At 48.1% G+C, this 18,566-nt stretch overlaps 2 long non-coding RNA genes across 2 annotated transcripts; one reads left to right on the top strand and one right to left on the bottom strand.

The window, feature by feature from the left end:
- Positions 1-421: 421 nt before the first annotated feature.
- Positions 422-2,278, bottom strand: LOC120752496 (uncharacterized). Its single transcript, XR_005700727.1, has 3 exons — positions 2,178-2,278; positions 1,391-1,641; positions 422-1,316 (listed from the first exon to the last, which is right to left on the bottom strand). It is a non-coding gene; the product is annotated as an uncharacterized LOC120752496 (long non-coding RNA).
- A 105-nt stretch (positions 2,279-2,383) lies between these two features.
- On the top strand, positions 2,384-4,982 carry LOC120752495 (uncharacterized). Its single transcript, XR_005700726.2, has 2 exons — positions 2,384-2,600; positions 2,834-4,982. It is a non-coding gene; the product is annotated as an uncharacterized LOC120752495 (long non-coding RNA).
- The last annotated feature ends 13,584 nt before the right edge of the window (positions 4,983-18,566 follow it).

Consider the following 18,566-nt stretch of genomic DNA (forward strand, 5'->3'; position numbering starts at 1 on the left):
TGGCACCTTCAGCAGGCAGCACCCCCTGAGACTGTGACTGTTTGAACTCCCTCTCCACAAAGCTCGGTGGAATAGGCCTCATTTCCTTAGGAAACTGGCTTCCAGGGGGGAAAAAAAAAAAAAAAATATATATATATATAAAAAAATCCTCTACCTGTTTCCCTCATTACCCGGTAATAAAAAGTCAGTGAATTATTTCCCTGATCACAGAAATGGGATGAACCAAACAAATCCATTGGAGTGCCTCAAATAATAAGAATAATAAATATAAAGTCTGCTGCACTTTGGGGTGAAATCCCTGCAAATATCAGCTTCAGCAGAACGTGTTTCACGTGCCTGCAGAGAGCAGGGTGGGACTGGTGCTAAATGTGCCTTAACCTGATTCCCATTTCTCTCTGCTGCAAAGATGTTTATTCTCTTCATTACAGGGGCAAACAGAAGCAGTTTCCATGCACCTCCAGCAGGAAGCAATGATGCTGTTGGTGTAGAAAATGAAAAACAGGAAATATCAGAGTACTTTTCTAACACAACGGGGTGGGATGTGTGGATGTAGATGTTATTCCTCTCCCACTCCTCCCTGGTGCAACCTTTTACCCCTTTCTCCAATTCCACAGTCACAAAACTAATGATTTTCTCAAGTTTCATGAAAACAGACACCTGAGCAGAGGTGAGAGACCTCAGAAATCTCCTACACATCCTGTGGGATTCCCATGTGGACAGCACAACCTGACCTCAAACCTGCAGGAAAGCAACACCCGTGTGCAGTGATTGACAGAACTATTTGACAGAACCATTTGATTTCAATCTGGTTTTATGTGAGAGGGGTTAAACAGGCCGGAGTTCTGCTCTGGTCCCAGCAGAGCTGCTGAGATCAGTGGTGGCGTCATCAGAGAGTCTCCTGAAGGAAAGGTATTCCACTCTTCACACTGAGAACATTCCCATGAAGTTGTTGGTCTTTCCATGGAAAAGTGCAAGACAGATCCCAAATAGGGACTGAAAGTGAGACCGGGCAGAGGAAATCCCCCTTGATGGGTGACCTGAACTCTGATTTGAGCCCCACCACCCCACTGCAAATGAGCAGCACAACCCCAGCTGCTGGGGCCAGCGTGCTCCAGAGCTGAGCTCATTTCCATGCTGGGTGGAAACTATTTTCACAGCGGAATTCTTGCATTTCTTGTTAATTAGAGGTCATTTTTCCAAGCCAAGGGCTTGGAGGATGTGCCCTCCCCATCCCTGGGCACAGATGCTCAGCCAGGGAGGTGCCAGTCGAGGGATCAGCTCCTGCAGGAACATGGAATCACCTGCAGGAAGCAAAACTGAAAAAAAAACTTATGCTGAGGATATAATGAAATAAACAAATAACTTTCCTTCTAGTGGAAGGCTCTGATACCTGCAGCTGAGCAGATCAAAGTGAAGAGAGGTTAAAACACAGTTGTGGTAAAGCTTTGCAACTGCAAGGAAGGTCCTTGAATATTTTTTTTCAGAGCCAGGATAAGGAGCAGGTGATGGACATTTGCATCTGCTAACACATCCTTAGGTCCCACAGCACAGAAGTATGAGATCCTGGGTGCTTGGGTGTGTATTTTTTCCCTCCCCTTTCCTCAAAAGATGAGATTAAAGCCTCTGCCTGAGATATGGAGTCTGTAATGATATAATGACCAGTTATTTTTAACATGATTCCTTGAAATTTCCCATTTTGTTTACCAGGAGACAAAGTATGAAGAATATGAGGGCAAGAATTTATCCTTGGGAAGTATCAGGAGTGTGGGCCTTTATCAGACATACTCACTACAACCCACAAGAGCACCCCTTGGGGATAACACTGAGAAAAACCAGGGAAATAAGAACTAAAAGCAAACCTAACCACATGTTTTAAGCTTTCCCTATTCGGGAGTTCCCAAAACACCTCACAGCCACAGCTCCCAGTCCTTTTGGAGGCCTTTCACCTCAGTTACCACTCCCTGTGGCTTTTCTCAGCATCTCCAGTTTGTGGGGGAAGAATTTCTAGAAAAAAAGCCCTTTTTCTACCCAAGTGAACCCAATTTCCCCTCTCCCCACTCTTGTGCCCCATCCCACCCTGCTCCAGAGGTGTTTCCAAACTCCAGGAGGATTTCAGGAAGCAGCAGCTGAACATCGCCCCCAGAACACCAAACTGAACATCTCAGGGATCCTTTTACCTGCTGGGAGGGGTGACACTGCCTAAACACTAAATAATTGAATATTAACCTCCCCAGGCTGGTCATTCCAGGCCTGTTGGACCACTGAGCTTCAACCCAGGCAGCTGAGGAGCTTCCCCCAGCCCAAAGTGTAAATGATTTTATGGGAAACGGCTGAGGGTAAAGGGGAGGGTGGGTGGAGAGCTCGTTTTCCTCCCCACCCTCATTAGAGGCCCTGACCTCTTTACTCTGTGCCCTCTTCTCCGGGGTGGGGAGGAGTTGCTTTTCCAGGATTTGTGGTGATGAATGGGGTGACCCCTGTGGGAGCCAGAAGAAAAGGAGGAGAGGGAGAGGGCTGCATCCTCCACCCCCTGAGCCCTGGGAAGATGAAAAGTGAGTCAAAGAAGGTTCTGCCTCATGGAAATGGCCTCTCTGTCCAGCAAGGTAAGTTCTGATTTTTGTCTTTGGATGATTAATTTTGTCTTTTCCTGATTGTTTTTGTCCCTTTGTGGCTGTTTGGAGTGAAGGGAGACAGGGGAGGTGATGCAAGTGAAGCTGAGAACTGTTGAGCAGCTCCAGTAAAGACTTCTGGGTGGGTTTTGTTCATTTATTTTGAGTTTTCAGGATGTAAGGTTTTTAAAATCTGGTCTTGAGGAGTCCTGGTTTCCTTTTCTAAGGAAAGGAAGCTGCTGCCAGGAGCTTCTGGGAAGAAATTTCTGTGCCATTCTTGGAAGGAAGAGCCAAGAAAGTTCCTGGTGCCTGCTGTGGGAGCAGAAGTTCTTGGGAAGGGTGAGGGATGAGCTGAAAGGAGCAAGATTTCCCTCCCCAGGGGAAGCCAAGAGCGTGGATTCCATGGAATTCCTGATGAGAGCATGGGCTGGAAAGGGATGCAATAAACCGGGTGTGAAGGGAGCTGTGAGCTCCTCATCACCATCCAGCTGTGTGAAGCCTCAGTGAGGGGCTTGGAGCAGCTTCCAGGAGATGGGGGAGATGAAGGAAGGACGGGAATGGACCCTGTGTGTTGATTATTCCACTTACTTTGGCCTCTGGCTGAGGAGCCCCTTTGAATGAGTGCTGGTGGTGAGAAATGAGGAAATTTGTTGGTTCAGCAGTGGTTTCTCTTCTCTGGGTGCTGTTTCTGCTGCACAGATCTTGATGAATGCTGTTTCCTCCGAAGGGAAAGAATGAGGGATATGGGAAACCACCAGGTGGCAACTTCAAAGTAGAAGAGGGTTGAATATCTGGTCCCTTTTTCAACCAATGTCTTCAGTGTGGGCTACAGATTTAGATGAGCTCTTTGGAAAAAAAATCCCCTGGCAGGTCTAGGAAAATAACCACATCTCCTGAGGCTGCTGATGTGGATTTCCTTTCTAAAGGGAGGTAAGAGACGCTTCCTGGGAGAGGCTCGAGTGTGTTTTATCAAGCAGCAGGTATCGAGTTATCCCTGTGCCCACCTGCGAGTGTCTCTGTGTCTCACCATCCAAAACTGGGTTTTGGATTTTTTTTTTTTTTAATTTCTGCTTAGGACTTTATTCTTGAGAAGAGGCGCCTGAACTCCTGCCCAGGGACCTTGACTTACCCCTGTGTCCTCTGCTCTGGCTGGGGAAAATCTATAGGGGAGCAAAGTGCCCTTGTCCTTCCTCTCAGGAGCTGCAAAACCTCTCTCTGCATGGCCTGGGAGAAAATGTGGCCCTGGACTTGCCCACAGTTTGATCTTCAGAGCAATAATTAATTTGCTGAGCGGCTGTGAGCTGTGGCTCTGACCCAGAATATGGAACAGTCTCCCTGCTGAGGGCCTGGTTCCCTCCCTGTGAATATCTCCTGTGTCTGTCCCCATATTTGGGGAGGATGGAACTCAGGTGGGATCCCCAAGAGAGCAGAAAAAGATAGCTTTCCCTTCCATAAATCAGTTGTGATGGAGGAGTTCCTTTCAGGATTCAGTTGTGGTTGGGAATCTTCTACTTCAATGTGCCCAGCTGGGCTCCCTTTCCTGCAAAAGACAGGATTATAAATAAAGGGTGGATTTCAACCCTGAGCTTCACAGTTCCTGTCTTTGGAGGGGGACCATGGGTGGAGCCCCACTCTACTGCAAAGGTTTTCCTTAAAAACAGACCAAAATTGAACCTCTGGCTTAAAACAACCCCTTGATGGTTCAAGGCCTGTGCATCACCTGCTTTTTTCTTGGCCTCTATCACCCACCCCCAAAAAACAAACCCTAAATCTTCCCCTATTTAACCCCCTGGCCAATCTTAATTGTGTTTAATGGGAGGCCCAAAGGCCTCTGGGTTCCACCAAATCCAGATGATTCCCTCCAATTACTTCTGTAAATAACATTTCTGGGGCAGTGGGAATCTTTAATCCCAAACCCCATCAGCAAAGTGGAGGCAGGGAAGGAAGTGGAGTCTCAATGACTTCCTGGATTTCTAACGCAGGGAAGGATTTTTCCCTGGTAAAACCAAGGGTTGGGTGGTGGAAACTCCTTGTCTCTGTTACCTAATGAGTGGGAATGGGGTGGGATGAGCTCCAGGTTAGACAAAGGTCTGGGAAGAGGAGAGGAGGGAATCCCATCACATCAAAGCAGTGCCTGGGACTAGTCTTATTTATTTCCTGGTGTTGCCGCTTGGACTGGTGTGAGGCACCTTGACATTGGTTTGGGGGAAACTGGGACAAGGTGGGGGTTTTTCATAGGATAAGAGTGAGAAACACTTTTTAGGTTCTGCTCTGGGTAAAATTGGAGGGAGGTGTTCTCATGAGACCTCAAACTCTGGGTTCTTTGGAAAAACAAGCCACATCCTCCTGTTTGTTATTAAAAGCGAGTTCACAAGTCTTTTTCATTCTTGTTTTATTTTTTGAAGTGGAGGAATTCCCAAGGAGGGAGCTGGCTTTCTGTGGAAAGAAGGTTGCAACCAGCACCAGGGTGGGAATGGAGGGATTTGGGAATGATGGCTCAGCAGCTTCGGTGCTGTGTGGGTTTCTTTTCAGTGAGGAGTCTCCAACCACACACCTGGTGTGGGAATTGGGTCTGCTGTGGGAATTCTACGGCAGAACAGCTTGGAGATCCCTCCAGGCATCTCCCCCTAAGCCCTGGCAAGGGGCTGAGTCCTTCTCCTGCCCGGGGTTTTCTCATCCCCGTGTGCCTCTTCCTAAAAAGTTCTGTGCAGTTGGAACTCGCGGACGGATGTTCCCAGAACAAAAAGGAAAATGACATCAGCTGTTCCCATCACTGGAATTGGGGCCAAAGCCTCCAGATGTCAGGCATTGATGGTTTTTTGGTTTGTTTTATTTTCTAAATCTTTGTGTGACTATAGGAGCTCTTCCTTCATTTGCAGCTAATGAGTAGAACAAAACACAGAAATCTGCACTGGGTTAGGAAGAAATGGGTGTGTTTTGAAAAACGTAATTCCTGCTGGTGTGGGGGTGTGAGGGCTTGGGGCTGCATTCATCGAGGCAAGGGGTGGATTAATAACACATGGGAGCCTGCAGACCAATCCAAAATAGGATGTTTCAGGTGGAATAACTGACAGGCTTTCTCAGCATCCTTCCTGAGGGTGCCTGGCCTCCTGTGACCCCAAAAATGACAGTGGGAACTGTCTGAGCCCTTCAGCTGAGGGCTGGTCAGGAGCCACTGATCCAATTTAATTAAACATCTCAATTGCTTCAATTCAATTAAGCAACGAGCTTGGTTGGACCAGCAGGAGGAAGGCAGCAAAGAGGGATCTGAGATGTGGCCTCTGTCAGCAACCTCAGGAGGAGGTAGGGATGCAATTTGTGTGGCAGTCAAGAGCGTCTGAAGTGTTTCCTAGGACATCATGTTTAATGGGAAATGCCTTTAATTAGGTCTGGGGAATTCCAAGCTTCCCTGCTAGACTGGGAGCGGGCTGCACCGCTGGATGCCAGTAAAGAACATCTCCTTTGTCAACTTAATAAGGAAAAATAGTTTAAAAATAATAATAAATTACCTAGACAGAGCTTCTGTACTCATAGTTGGTAATGAAAAGATCCCCAAAGCTTGTAGCTCGAGGGTATCAGAACATTTTAAGGATCTTTTTGAGGAGAGGTGTTGACTGAAATCAGAGCCAGGTGTATAAGGAGGCTGAAGGCTCTGGACCTTTAATGTCCCTCTGAGCCCATTCAGGACCAACTTCTGCTGATTTAACATGGTGCTGATCAAGTGCCAAACTGGCTCCAGTCGCCTTCTTGGTTCTCTTGGAAAACAGGGTCTTCGGCTTTCCTCCAAAGTCATTGAAACCCTGCAGTGAGTGAGTGGCTCAGCTCCTCTTTCCCCTCCACCTGCTCTTTTTGTAACATTTCCATGGCCATTTCCACCATATTGAAGTGATTTTTTTTTCCCCACCCGTTATCTAAAGGACAGTGGGAGATAAGTGCGACCTTAGAGGCCGAGGATTAAGAAGCCCTGACTGGGATGGCTCCACTCATTTCACTTTTTCCAGGAGTGTTGTTGCAGCCTTAAAGCCTGGAGTGTTTGAGATCTAGAACAATGCACGGACCCATCTTTGTTTTAACTGGGTTGTTGGGAGCTCCTGTTTCTCCTCTTGCCCGTGTAAATGTTTTATGGAGTGAGTTTAAAGTCAATAAACGCTTCCTGTTTAACGTCTGCCTCGCTGCCTTATGAAAGATGCTTTATAAAAACATCAGAGCTCTCACCCGGCACGGGGCTTATCTCTGGTTCCCTGCTAAGCATGATATCAAAACTCATCTTGGAGGGTGGGGAAAAAAAAAAAAATCCCAATTCAAAAAGAAAATAAACCCGTGTCTTCCTCTTAATGATGCTGCACTGATTATGCAGTAACACAACATATCGAAATTGCTCTGAAATTGGATTTTGGAGGCAGCTGAGCTTCAAATCCTGATGAGGCGACTCACAGGGAAAGCTGGCCTGCACTGAGCACCCAGCTTGCTGCTTTCTCGCTGCCTTCTTTTTTTTTTTTTTTTTTTTTTTAATTCCCTTTTTCAGTGTGACAAATGAGATTTGAATAATTGCTGTGTAAACCGAGAGCAGTTGTTGAATCCGAGAGGGCTGAGAAATATGCGCTCTTCAGCTTTGCTCCGCTGCCGGTGTTGACTCACGTTGATCGTGAGGCTGGAATCTTAACCCCGTGCCCTGGGACAGGCATTTCTCTGATAAAATAAAAGGCAGGCAGGTCCCTGGGTTTGCATGACTTTGCAAAGCTGCAAAGCTGGCACAGACAAATCGGGCACGCAGGCTCGTGGTTTGGCAAGGCTGATGCGGGCAAGAGCTTCGCGCTGCTGGCGTCTGCCTGGGCTTGGCCAAGGCAGTCCTAGGCCAAAGGTGGGTGCAGATAAAAGATAAAAGTGACTGATGTGATGCAGCTCCAACCTTGTCGTCGCTCTTCCTACGCTGGCAGGTACTGGGATTTGTTTGCTCTTTATTTGTACGGATATTTTTGTTTCCTCTCGTTGCCACATCTCGTTCCCCTCCCTTTTAGTGAGGGGAATGGCCCCTGGGGGAGATGTTATTGAAACTCCTGCTCTGTTCCATCAGGTGAAACATCACCTGAAGAGTGCAGCTAACAGCCTGTGATGTAAAGGAAAAGGACTCGGCGAGGGAAAACACTGATTTGATTTTCTTTTATGGTTGTGTGTATGTCTAAATCGTATCTTAACAAGACTGGGATTATTTTCAAACTGCCTGATTCTCTGGAAGATGCTTACTGACAGGAACAGTGTGGGAGCTGGTTTGTTCCTCCTTAGCCTTCACCAGGAGGAAAAACACTGAGCTGCAGATAAGCTGCTCATCAGACCCATATGGGGCTGACAGAAGCATCAGTTTGCAGAGAAAAAGAAAAAAAGTTTCCCTGCTTTTTTTTTTTTTGTCTTTCTGAGAAGTGGCTTAGCCCTGATTGCAAATAGCAGGATCTCTGATGTGGAACAACTCAAGACTGAGCTGTTTTAGTAGAATGAAATGTAATGTGACAAGTTTTTGTTACCCAGGGGCTTGCTGAGCTTTGGGAGCCTTTGAGTAGTGACACCCTGAGCTGTGCAGCCACTGAATATCTGAACTCTGTGTGCTAAAGGTGTCTGGTGGAAGGGAGTTCAGAAATTGGGAGATTTTCCTGCAGGTACCTGGTGCAGCTGCCCTGTTCTGGGCAGCCTCAGTTCTGATTTCCAGGACTGCTGCACCAGGGGCTGTCTCTGTTCTGCAATTCAGTGATTTTAACTTGATCTGCATCTTCACATAGAACAGCTTTACAGCTGGCTGTAGGCTGGATTCCTGTCATGAGTTTAGTAACTTTAAAAATTGTGTTTTCTCTTTCCCTAGACTCTTTTTCTTTCCCCAACTCAGTCTTGGAAGCTGCCACCAAACCTCCTGGGCTCCTTTACCAGCTGGGACTGCTGAAGGAGTTTTGCTTGAAAAGTTCAGCTAGGGCAAAACCTCATCCTCTGATTTTTTTTTCCCTGACTGCTCCTCCAGTAGACAACTGCTTTGGACATTACTTTTCCTTTTCAGAAGAGTCCCTGCTGTTCCATTACAATGATTGCTCTGAGACCTTGCAGGTAATGAGTGACCTTTTGTGTTCTGCTCCATGTAGGAGACACTGAGTGGAGATGAGTTTAACAAGGAGCCCTTGGCACAGGTGCTGTTTTATCGCTTTAAAACCCTCTTTTCTGTGCCTTTATTGTTAGAATTAAAGGACAGGCTCTGGATCAGTTGTGTTTTATAAAAGGGAGCAAGCTGTGAATGGAGAGGCAGCAAAGCTCTTGGAGGTGGAGCTGTGGGGATGCTGCTGCCGTGCATCCACAGCTGTTTTTTGACTTGTGCACACCTGGACTTGGATCAGGCCGGGATCGCTCATTTCACAGGATATCTGCTCGATATCCTGCCTCCCAAATCAGTGCAGATGGCTCCCTGTCTCTGAAGTGCCCGTGAGGAAGGCTGGGGACAGGAGGTGCTGACAGCACTCTGAGCCCGTACTGGGGTGGTTTTGCACAGCCACGGTGAGGCTGAAAAAAATAGGATCTGACACACATTTGGATGTGGTGAGGTCACAGGGAGAGTAGAGACACCTCATTTCACAACTTCCCTCCCAGTCTGAAGGAGCTAGGATGTGACAGCTCCAGCCTGGAGGAGACTGGCTGCTTTTGGGTGCTGTGGGGCAGGCACAATCTGCTGATGGTGTTGGAAATGTCCCGTGTGACACTGGAGGAACATCTTGGTCCCTTTCCCACCTGGAAGAGGGACTCCAGCTGATGTTGCTAATGGTTGGAGTGGCTCCCCTCTGGCGCCTGCAGGTGATAAGATCTTGTAGGAAGGCTCCAGGAGCCCTGCAGCAAGCCCCAGCTCCCCGTTCCTGCTGGCATCCAGCTCCCCAGTTGCAGTGCTCTAAACTCAATGCCCCAGAGAGCAGCTGAGAGCGGTTCCAGGACAGAAAGCAAGCCACAGTCTAGCCTTGGTTAACACTTTTTGTGTTTCATGTCTGTGTTCAGCAATTTGGCTGCTGTTTGGGACTTTGATGTGAAGCCACGACGCTCCCAGGGGTGACCATGCCCATCCTCAGGGACCAGCTCTGCTCCTGTCTGGGAAGGCTGCTGGAATCCCAGCTGGATGCTTTTGGTTTTGGGGAGGGCTGCAGTTACCTTGTGAGCGCTGCTGCGGGCTCTGTGAAACGCAGGTCACCAAGAGACAGCACAAAGGGAAATGCAAACTTGGGGGTTGCTCTATCTTTGAAAGACCTGTCTGGTTTTCATCAGGGGTTTAGGGCTCTGTTTGAAATCTCTGTTGCTTGGTGAAAGCCCCAAGGGGAGGTGGAGGGTTCTTGGTGGGAAAACCACAGTCATGACAGCAGCAGGAGGGTGAATGTTCTGCTAAGATTGGTCAAGGCAGGGAATGGGGCAGGGAAAGCTACTCAAATCCTTGTTGAGGCTTTCCAGGAAGCCCCTTGGATGGGGTCAGCCTGTCTGTCTTGGCTTCAGGTACTTGGGTGGGCAACCAGCACTGTTTGATGTCCGTGTTTCCTGCTGAGTGCTGCTCACCTATCCCTGAAGTACCCCGGGGTGCTGTGTCCACCTCTTGGATCCCCAACAGCAGAGGGATGTGGAGCTGCTGGAGCAAACCCAGAGGGGGCCACGGAGATGCTCCAAGGGCTGGAGCCCCTCTGCTCTGGAGCCAGGCTGGGAGAGCTGGGAATGTTCCTCTGGAGAAGGGAAGGCTCCAGGGAGAGCTCAGAGCCCTTTGCAGGGCCTAAAGGGGCTCCAGGAGAGCTGGAGAGGGACTGGGGACAAGGGATGGAGGGACAGGACACAGGGAATGGCTTCCAGCGCCAGAGAGCAGGGCTGGATGGGATATTGGGAAGGAATTGTTCCCTGTAAGGGTGGGGAGGTCCTGGCACTGGGCGTCCAGAGAAGCTGTGGCTGCCCCTGGATCCCTGGAAGTGTCCAAGCAGGGTTGGATGGGGCTTGGAGGAATCTGGGCTAGTGGAAGGTGTCCCTGCCCTGAAGGGGATGGAATGAGATGGGCTCTAAGGTCCCTTCCAACCCAAATGGTTGATTCTATGCTTTGCCAGACTCACCAGCACTTCTTGGAATCTCCTGTCTTGCAATGTCTGTTGTAAACAGAATTTGCATCCTGGAGTGAAAAAGAAAAAACATTCCAAGCCCAACCAACTAAAACAAAAACCCCCAAACCAAACAAAATCCACAACTCAAACCACAAACTCAAATCCCAAGAAACTACTTCATAACTTGGCCGTGTTCTCTGCAAATGGACTGGATTTTCCCCCCCCCCCAGCTCTCCTGGCAGATTTTGTATTGTCTGCCTCTGATCTCTATCTCCTGGCAGGCAAGGCAGCGTTTCCTTTGATTTGACAGCACTTAGAAACAAAATCTGAAAGGAAAGCTTGTGATCTGCAGCTGTCAGAAATGCCACTTGCTCCAAGTGTGAGTGCTTGGAAGCAGGGAATCTGCTTTGGAAGGTGTGTGTGTGTGTGTGCTGGGGCTGTCTGTAGCCCTCCTGAAAGAGAGGTTAAAATACATAAGTGAGATAAAACAGAGGGGTATGGCAGCAGATTTTTTTTAATATATATATAAAATATTATATTTATTTTATTTATATATATAAAAGTTTCTACCAAAGCCTTGCCAAACCCTTCTGTTTTATCTTATGCTGCAAGGCTGAAGGGGAACAAATATTTCTATATGTCTGCTTTCCCTGTGGAACCAGCTGCTGGTAAAAGGCTGGGAGTGGGATGTTAATGGAAGTTGTGGGAGAAGAAATGGGAAGAAATCTTTGAGATCTTTGCCTTGGCTGCCTTGAAAGATCAAATCGCAGCACCAGCAACACTTTGGTCCTTTTCTCCCCAGAAGTGCCTGCTTTGGGGTCGCTCCAGGTGAATTTCCAGGCCTCCTTTTAAGTTTTTTCTCAGGGCCAGGTCCTGTTGTTTGGGCCCACTCCGAGCCGTGAGTCACCGGTGCTTTCAGCAGCAGCAATGGCAGAAATGGGCAGCATTCCTTACAATGTGATTATTCCTAATTTGTGCAGGATGGAGGGGTCTGGAGCAGGGCTGTGCCTTACCCGCGTGGCTGCTGTCCTGAGGGGAAAGTGACTTTAATTCCTTGGGCGAGGAGATTGGAATCTCCCATTAGTGAATGGTTAAATGTGATTCATGGAGTCAGTTACGGTGCAAGGGAGGTCTGGGGGGGTCTCTGGTTCTGCTCCAAGGTGGGTTTTAAAGCAAGGCCAGGTTCCTGGGAGTGAAGTGTGGGAGATTCTCCCACCTCACTGGGACCCTGCTCCAGTGCTTAAGGACTTGGTTGTTAAGGAAGGAAGAAACCCCTCACATGATGATGATGGAGTTGGCATTTCCATTTTTGTCTTCTTAGAGCTGCTTGCCTTAAGGTTCATAATCTTGCAGCACTGATGAGGAGGGTGCAGTTTCTCTCTTCGGAAATTCCTCCTGCTCTAGATAAAGCAGAATCCAAACTGTGGCACAAGATCAGTCAAAAAAAGGGTTTAAATTTCAAAGCTGCTTGGAATCTACAAAGGGAAGGTTCTGATGCTACTGGGCCTTGTCTTAAATTCTGTGGGTTCTTAAGGGATTGAGGACAAGGGGGAATGGATTCCCACTTCCAGAGGGCAGGAATGGATGGGATATTGGGAAGGAATTGTTCCCTGTGAGGGTGGTGAGCCCTGGCACAGGATGCCCAGAGAAGCTGTGGCTGCCCTGGGATCCCTGGCAGTGTCCAAGGCCAGGCTGGATGGGGCTTGGAGCCACCTGAGCTGGTGGAAGGTGTCCCTGCCTGTCCAGAGTGCTGCAATGGGAATGATCTTTAAGGTCCTTTCTACCCAAACCATCCCATGACTGAAAGGATCCACGATGAGCAAACCCAAAGCTTTGGCTGCTTCTCCAGAACTTGCTGGATCAGAAGCGTCTGACAGCCTCCTCCAAGATACCTCAAGAATAACAATGGCCATCCCACACCTCAGAACATTCTTTCAATAGATTTAAATATCGGCATTTCCCCAAATAAACTCTTCTCCCCCTCTGCTGTAGGAGAGATGACGCACTCACCTGTGAGGGAGGTGAGCTGATGCTCAGGCTCATTCTTGTCTTGCTTCAAGGTGATAAACAGGAGGTTTAAGTCTAGAGCAAACAGGCTGGAGCTTGGTATGAGCGCTCAGATTACTCATAATTGAAAGGCTTAAAACTTTTATGCACCAGCTGCTGCTTTAGCACTAAAACAATGAGCTTCTTCAGGCCATCGCCCTGCTGGCTTTGGAGGCTTTCACCTGCACAGACAGGGCAGAGGACTCCTCGGGTGATTTCCTGGATTCCTTTGAATGTGGTCAGGCTCCTTAATGTGGCAACTCTGCCCTGGCGTTCCCTTCTTTCCTAATCTGGTGGTGACTCTGGCGTGACAGACGCTGATTTCAAGGAGAAGTGTCTGTATCTGATGTCTCATTAGGATTTCAACAGCGTTATGCAAAAGGTTTGTTCTAGTCTTAACAAGAAGTTTGAACCCATTTCTGTTGAGGATTGCTTGTGCTTATTTTCTGTTAGGAAGTCGAACAGGTATCCTTGCTCCAGGTCCAGCTCTGATCTGATGGGAGCAGAGATGTGTTTGCATCCCAAATTGGGTCTATGTGCCTGTTTTCAGCGGCGGTTCCAAGTGAGCCTGTCAGAGGTGGTTTCTTGCATGCTGAGGAACATATCCTAGATCAGAACAGCTGGACAAGGCCTTGTCTGGCCAAACTGTCTCTAAGACTATTTTGAGCTGTTTTTTTAACCAAGCTAGGTGGCTGAATCACCTGGCCAAGCTAGCTAAAGGTAAAGGAGTGAGTGCTGGGCTTTTCCTTTCAGTGTTGCAGAGTTTCTCCCAGTGTTTGTCTGTACTGCTACAGTGCCCAGATCTCCCTTTTCTGCCCATCATGGGCCATAGTTTCAGCTGCAGTTTCCATCTGCTCCAGAGCACTGCTGCTGCTCCAGTCCCACCAGCACCAACACCTCTGTGTCTGCTGGTGTTGATGGCGATATGGGTTAGAATCTGGAATAGTCAGAGCCCCCACACATCAACACAAACATGCTTGAAATTGATATCTTTTCACGTCTGCCTGTGCAAAATGATCCTTGGGCTATTGATGGAGACTGTTGGTTTATTAATCTCTGGACTCCCGTGTTCTTGCTGTTACAGATTCTCTTCACGTGAGCCATTCGCCCCTTGAACGCGAGGGTTTGGCTGTTCAGGCCCCATCAGCCCCCTGGCAGCCTCTCCCAAGATAAGGGAATGAAGGAATGAGTTTTCAATAACAAGCCAGCATGGGGATGCCCCGTGCAGCAGAACTGGAATGGCTGCTCTCTGTGCACTGCAGGCTTGGGGCTGACAGCTCGCTCAGCCTGGGAATGCCTTTCACTTGGAACCAGAATAAAAACAAATGTCAGAGTCTTCCCGAGCTGCTGTTGTGACTGAAAGAGGTGCTTCATCCTCAGAGATGTTCTCCTGGATTTGTGTGTGCCAGGAGCTGGAAAAATCAAAGTTGATGGAGCCCCCAGCACTGTGTGAGCCCAGATCTTGTCACTCTGAGATCTCCCGTGGTCTCTGCACTGGGTGTTTGAAGTAGGATAACAAGGCTAGAGGAGGTGTTCCCAGCTGCCTTTTTTTCCCTGGAGGAAGGTGGGTTTTATGTAATGGTGCCATGTGAGTCCTTCCTGCAGCAACCCAGAGCTGGCAGGTGATCCCAGAGCTCTGTACAAGGCTAAAAGGGGAATTGCTGACCAGCATTCCTGCTACAGGAGTTTCCTTGCAGTCTAGTGGGTGCTGAGGGATCCACCCGGGGCTTGGAATTATAAATTTAAGTCATAGAATCATGGAATGCTTTGGGTTGGAAGGGATCTTAAAGGTTATCTCGTTCCAACTCCCTGCTGTGGGCAGGGATGCCTTGCCCTATCCCAGGCTGCTCAGAGCCTCATCCAAGCTGTCTCCTCCAGGGATGGGGAGTCCACAACTTCTCTTCTCAAGAAAATACTTGTTTATCCAGCGCCAGTCTCAAATACCAGGCTGTCCAACATGGATTATGATGTCACTTTTACCTAATCTCCCTTCCCCAGTTCCTTGGAATTGGGGAGGGTTGGAAGTCGCCCTTTCCATGTTCAGTGTTGTGGTGATGTTAGATAATATTTGCTGGAGGGAGTGTGGCTGTATTAAATTTATCCTCTGACATCCCCCTTCATTCGGGACAGTTGAGCCTTTATCCTTTGGCAGGAGCATTTCCTGATGAATGATGGTACGTGACAGAAGTGACAGGACAAGGGGCAAGAGGTTCAAGTTGAGAGAAGGTTTAGATGAGATAAGAGGAAAAAAAAAAATCCTTCCCTCTGAGGGTGCTGAGCCCTGGCACAGGGTGCCCAGAGAAGCTGTGGCTGCCTCTGGAGCCCTGGAAGTGTCCAAGGCCAGGTTGGACAGGACTTGGAGCAACCTGGGATAGTGGAAGATGTCCCTGCCCTTGGCAGGGGGTGGAATGAGATAGGATTTTAGGTCCCTCCCAGCCCAAACCAGTCTGGGATTCTGTGACAGAAGAGCAAAACTGTTCCAGAGTCTGGCAAGGTTGATGTGAGATGGGAATGCAATCCCCTAAAAAACCTGTTCACCTTGACCTTGGAGCATGCAAAGCAGCTGTGTAAGTGCAGTTAAGGATATGGGGTTACAGGAAGAAGGATGTTCTGGTGGAGACACAGCCACATTTGTGTTGCTTCAGGAAAGCAGGATGCATCCAGGTTGTGTAAGAGCGGAGAGAAAAAGGGATGAGCCCAAGTCAGAGACAGTGGAAATCCAGGAACAAGCTGAGCTGAGGGTTGAACCTCCCCCAATATTGGTGTTGACTTGTTCCTCAACTTGTTTTCGGTTGGAAAGCCCAGGGATCATCCTAACTGGATGAGACACATTCCCTGACTTGTTATCATCAGCTTCAGAGCTGGTGTCCTTTTCACCTTTCTGCTGGTCCTGTTGTTACCTTTAAACCTACAAGAATTGTTTTTAGAGGGATTTGCTGTGCCCAGCAGTTGTTGTAAGGATGATGTGGCAGAGCAAGTGGAAGTTGTTTGACGCATTTGGGACAGAGCTGAGACCACTAACAAGCACTTGGCTTGACAGTGACTGGGAGAAAGGCTGTTCAACCTGCCTCGTACTAAAAGTACAGCTGTCTAAAGCACAGCAGGTCTGTGGAACTGCTAATGAGGATTCTACCCAGGCTGGGGATCCGAAAAATCTAATTTTTATGAAACCAATCCTATTGTAAACAAGGTGGTGGGGTTTTTTTGGTGTGTGGTGGTTTTTTTTTGTGGTTTTTTTTTTTGTCTCAGTAAATAGACACCAAGTGCTGTGGAATTGCAAATGTGAAACTGAACTGTGAGGGGTAACTTTTAGGGGTAGACTCCAGTTCTATTTCTCTTAAGGCTTCATTACCTTTCCCTGCAAGCCATAAATTGAATAAAGGAGTGTAATAGATCCATTTCTGCCTCATTTTTAGATGCTCTCATATGCTTTTATTGTACCCTAAACAAGGTATGAAAAACTTTGTGTGTATGGAAAGCTGTCTGGGGCTAGAAAAACAAGACAAAAGCACGTAAAGCTGACCTTCTTAAAAGTGTGGGCTGACAAAAGGGGAAGGAAAGGCTGCTGGGTCAGATCTGAAATTAACTTTTCCATAATGTGTACTTCTAGTTGCTTACACTTCCAACAAGCCTCAAAACACTTGACAAAAGTCTTTTGTTTCCTGCTCAATAGTGAGAGTGAATAAACTGAAGGAAAAGAGCTGGTGTAGAAGTCTTGGTCCTGAGGAGATTTTGGGCTTTAGAGCTCTGCTCTGCCCCTGATTAGAAGCAGGAACTCTTGGCTTCCAGCAGCAAATGGTGAAGTTCTCAAATACTCCATTCCAGCCCCTGCAGCTACGTTAGCAGAGGCTCATTTGAAGCATGAAATGAGCTGAGTGTTACCCGATTCTGCTCGAAGCTCCTGTGAAGGAAGAGGGTGAGATCAGAGTTTTGACTTGTCCTACAGCCTCTACCCCACAGGTGATAAAGTGCTTCAGACTTATGCCTGTGGAGTTGATGTAATCTTAGAACTGCAGGTGCAACCTCCATCTGCAGGTTCTGGACATCAGATGGGCAGGATTTTAACTGCGGATTTGTATTTATAACTTTTCAACCCCTGCTGGTTGCACAACTGATTTAAGTCTTAGTACTGTGCAGAACCCCTTGCTAGAGCTGGAATGGTTTGGCTTGGAATGGACCTTAAAGATCATCCCATTCCACCCCCTGCCATGGGCAGGGACACCTTCCACACACCAGGTTGCTCCAAGCCTTGTCCAACCTGGCCTTGGACACTTTCAGGGATGGGAACTCTTCCAGGTTTGTTCTCTGGACCTCAGCACCCTCACAGAGAAGGATTTCTTCCCAATATCCCATCTAACCCTGCCCTTTGGCAGTGGGAATCCATTCTTCCTTCTGTCACTCCAGGCCTTCATAAATAGTCTTTCTCCATCTTGGAGCCCCTTCAGGAACTGAAAGGCCCCAGTTCAGTCACCCTGAAGCCTTCTCTTCTCTTCTCTAGGCTGGACTAGGATCCCAATTCTCCCAGCCTCCCCTCACAGCAGAGGTGATCCAGCCCTCAAATCAAGTTGCTGCTTCCTCTGGACCCAGTCCAACAGGAAATCTCTGGAGCAGTTTATTCCTGTGGTGGCAGAACCATCTGCTGTTGCCTGTGCCCCGTCCCAAAGCACAGAGGAAAACTAGATAATCCTCAGACCCAAGGTTAGACAAATGTTGGGCAAGGCTTCACAAACGCCACAGTTTCGGATCCCTTCCCCTCCAGCACAAGACCCAACACCCAACTTGGTGCCAGATGGTTGAAGGCCACCAAAGCAGCGCTGGGGAGCCCAGAAGAATGGAACTAAAGCTGGATGTTTTATGGGGCAATAATTAAACACTGACTGGCGCTCTTTCACTCCCCAAATCAGAAAAAAACTTGCTAATTCCTGCCTGCTACTGGGAAAGTGCTTCTCTGTGCCTCTGGTGTCGGGGCTGCCCAGCAGCAGGTCTGTGTTTGCAGGGCTGCCGGGCAGATCCTGCTCCTTAAAACAGCCTCCAGCAGCAAAGCTCCAGCCTCCGACTGCAAAAGGGGCTTTTCCGGAGCTGAATGCGACACACAGAAAAGGCTTTGGTAAATGGCTCTTGTGACTACTGGAGAAAGGGTGAAACGAGGATCTGCACATCCTGTAGAATGTTGGATGAGACTTGAGAAACCTGGATTAGTGAACAGTGCTCATGATGATGGCAGGGGGTTGGAAACAGACGATCTTTAAGGTCCCTTCCAACCCAGACTATTCCAATTTTCTAATTTATATTGGAGCCTGTAGAGCACTTCTCGGCACCTTTGTCTTAATGTCCTTTTGTCTTCCCAGCTTGCTGCTCTGGCTGCGTTGCCTTCAAACTTGGGTTTTGAATCTCTTCCAGTCACCAATTTTCCTGGTGTAGCCCCTGCTGTCCACACATTTCCTTGACTTTTACACTGCCTCCTGTTCATTACCTCCTGCTTGCCCCATACCTGCTTCCAATTTTCCTCAGCGAAGCCAAAACCCTCGAGTTTTAAATCCTGAACTCTAAGGGCTGTTGAGCATATGCAATTTAGCTGCTTTTTCTCCTCCTCTCAAAAGACTTATAATTTGCCTGGACTTTTGGCGATGACAAAAATGAAATTTGACATAAAAAGCTTGTCCCTCGCTCATTAAAGCCCTTGTTCTAAATCATGGGTCCAAGGCTTTAAGAAAAAAGATGGAAAAAGCCACCAGAAATTGAACAAAACAATGTGTTTATTCCCATGCTGCTTTCTGAGAAGCAGTTGGATTCACATGTTCCAAGAGAACTGTGCCCCAGGCAGACC

The sequence above is a fragment of the Hirundo rustica genome, chromosome 5 (genome assembly GCF_015227805.2).
Source record: "Hirundo rustica isolate bHirRus1 chromosome 5, bHirRus1.pri.v3, whole genome shotgun sequence".
Classification (NCBI taxonomy): domain Eukaryota; kingdom Metazoa; phylum Chordata; class Aves; order Passeriformes; family Hirundinidae; genus Hirundo; species Hirundo rustica.